The following is a 2,806-nucleotide window of genomic DNA, read 5'->3' on the forward strand; positions in this document are numbered from 1 at the left end:
CACCCTACCGTCCGGCGTCCAGTTTGGGGCGGCTGGATGGCCCGGAAGGCCGTTAGGGACTCGGCCCTGCGCCACCGGCTTCCTGTTTTAAACCGTATTTTAAACTTGCCTGGAACGTGTTGTTCGTTGTCCAGCCCTGCGGGGGCGGGATCCTCTCTCCCTCCCGGCTCCGCCGGGAACTGTCGTGGTGAGAGGTGAATGGAAGCAAACCCGTAGGGTTGTCTTTCTGGCCGAGCAGTTGAGTGCTTTGTGCCGGTGAGGGCAGGGTGGCCCAGTTTCTCCATTCCCTCCGGCAGCGGGCAGGCGCGTGGGCTCAGGAGGTAGAAGCATAACAGGAGTGACTCGTGACAACCAGGACCGTTTATCGAGCGCCTGCGTACATGCAGCCGGAGACTCACAACACGCAAAACTGTAGCAAGTGTACACCGTTAGGCGCCTGTTACAGATAACGGCACCGCGGGTCAATAAGTCACTTGCCCAGGGTCGCACACTAGTCTGTCGCTGATGTTAAAGCGACATGATGGTAAAGGATGATACGAGGATGCAGAGAAAAAGTACGGAATATATATATATATTTTATTTCACTCCGGGGGAAAAAGTCAGGTCCACAAACTGTTGTGGCAAATGCAGATCCAGAGGCCTCCGTGCACTGGCAGGTTTAGGTCCATTTCAAAAAACCATGTGACCTCAGAGTCCTCTAAGACCATTTTCATGTTTTAGAGATTTATATTTCAGGAGACTATAGAGTCTAACTTTATAACCAGTTCTCTGGCACTTACTATGTTATCTCAGACAAGTTATTAAATCTTGTTAAGTCCCAAACCTCAGTCCTCTCATGTTTTGAGGGGATAATTCTATACCCATTTTATAACATTGGATGAGGATTAAATAAGCTTACGTATAGGATGCTTAGAATGGTACCTAGCACTTAGTGTGAAAATGAATATTAACTGTTGTTTTAAAAAATTAGCTGTGCCCTAGCCGGTTTGGCTCAGTGGATAGAGCATCACACACAGCTTGGGATGAAAGATGAATCATTTGCTATGTAAGTTCCTTTTGATTTCAGGTTATTAATGGGTAAGCTAGATGGACTTTCAGAGTTACTCAAAATTACTTTTATTTTTTAAAATATATTTTATTGCCCGGCTGGCATAGCTCAATGGTTGAGCATCTACCTATGAACCAGGAGGTTGCCGGTTCAATTCCCAGTCAGGGCACATGTCCGGGTTGAGGACTCGATTCCCAGTGGAGGATGTGCAGCTGATCAGTGATTCTCTCTCATCATTGATGTCTCTATCTCTCTCTCCCTCTCCCTTCCTCTCTCTGTAATGAATAAAAACATATTTATGTATATATATATTTTTTTATTTTTTTAAACACTTTATTTTGTGTCTTTTTAATTTAATTTTATTTTTTGAATATATTTTATTGACTTTTTACAGAGAGGAGGGGAGAGGGACAGACAATTAAAAACATCGATGAAAGAGAAACATCGATCAGCTGCCTCCTGCACACCCCCTACTGGGGATGTGCCCGCAACCAAGGTACATGCCCTTGACTGGAATCGAACCTGGGACCCTTGAGTCTGCAGGCCGATACTCTATCCACTGAGCCAAACCAGTTAGGGCTCAAAATTACTTTTAATATTCATCGGCCATTTCTTTGAGGCCCATCTGTATTCAGACAGAAAATAGCTGGTATTTGGGAGTGAGATTATAGACCAGTATATCTATAGGGGTTCATTTAGGACAGAAGTTCTTAACCTAGGGTCCATGAAATTCTAGAGCAGCACTGTCCAATAGAACTTAATGAGATATTGTCTTTTGAGTACTTAAAATGCAGCTCGTGTTGCTAAGTGCTGCCTTGTGGCTACCATATTAGTCAACGAAGTTCTAGAGGGTAGAGTGGATAGACTTAGAAATTCTGTCAACCTTTTTATATTATATACAAAATTGCATGTGTATGTGTATTTTCTAAGATGTAGATCTATGACATTAAGTTCTCAAAACCACCAAAAAGTCATTCCATTAGGGCTTTGGTGAAAAGTTAAGGGAGGTAAGTATGCCTTCTTGTAACCACTATTGATTCTACTTTCTTGTCCTCAGCTGTAGGTGGCTCCTTGACTATTACAAATAAAAACAAATTTGAATCTCAGATAAAGAACCCCTGCCAATCCTGGTCTTAGTTCTCATAAGTGCTAGATTCTGTCCCTAGAGCTGCTTTTAGTCTCCCAGGTCTTATATATTCCCTTGCACTCAGGTGGGCAGTTGTCTGTGCCTGGTTTTCAAATTGACATTTGATGAAACCTAGCAGTAAGACTTTCAGGTCTGTTCTCTCTGGCGTGGGAACAGACAAATGAGCAGTTCCTGTCTTTCTGAAATGCTGCTCACCATAGGATAGTCTGACTTCCAGGCTTCTGCCACCCTAAGCCTTAGCTATTTGCTTCCCCCCCGCGCCCCCCAGTTTTGGTTTCTTCCCAGTTTACTTGACTACAACTTTCCTGTGATCGATGGCTTAGGATTTATTTTCAAGTGCACCTTATTACTCTTTGATTCAACTCTTAGCTTTGAAATCCAATCATAAACAAAATAATGACTATAAATGGCATTTCATTTGAAATGCATTTTATTTTTGTTAATCTGAAATTATTGCCTTTTCTTCATGAAAATAATATAAAATAAGGTATTTTGCATCACTTCCTATATTTTATTTTATTTTTTTTAATATATTTTATTTGATTTTTTACAGAGAGGAAGGGAGAGAGATAGAGAGTCAGAAACATCGATGAGAGAGAAACATCGATCAG

At 42.0% G+C, this 2,806-nt stretch overlaps 1 protein-coding gene across 1 annotated transcript in view; it reads left to right on the forward strand.

The window, feature by feature from the left end:
* The window catches only part of MEFV (Mediterranean fever), a 47,319-nt gene that overhangs the window by 17,858 nt on the left and 26,655 nt on the right, over nucleotides 1-2,806 (forward strand). The gene's annotated exons all lie outside the window — the stretch shown is intronic.

This window comes from Myotis brandtii, unplaced genomic scaffold (assembly GCF_000412655.1).
Source record: "Myotis brandtii unplaced genomic scaffold, ASM41265v1 scaffold397, whole genome shotgun sequence".
Lineage (NCBI taxonomy): Eukaryota > Metazoa > Chordata > Mammalia > Chiroptera > Vespertilionidae > Myotis > Myotis brandtii.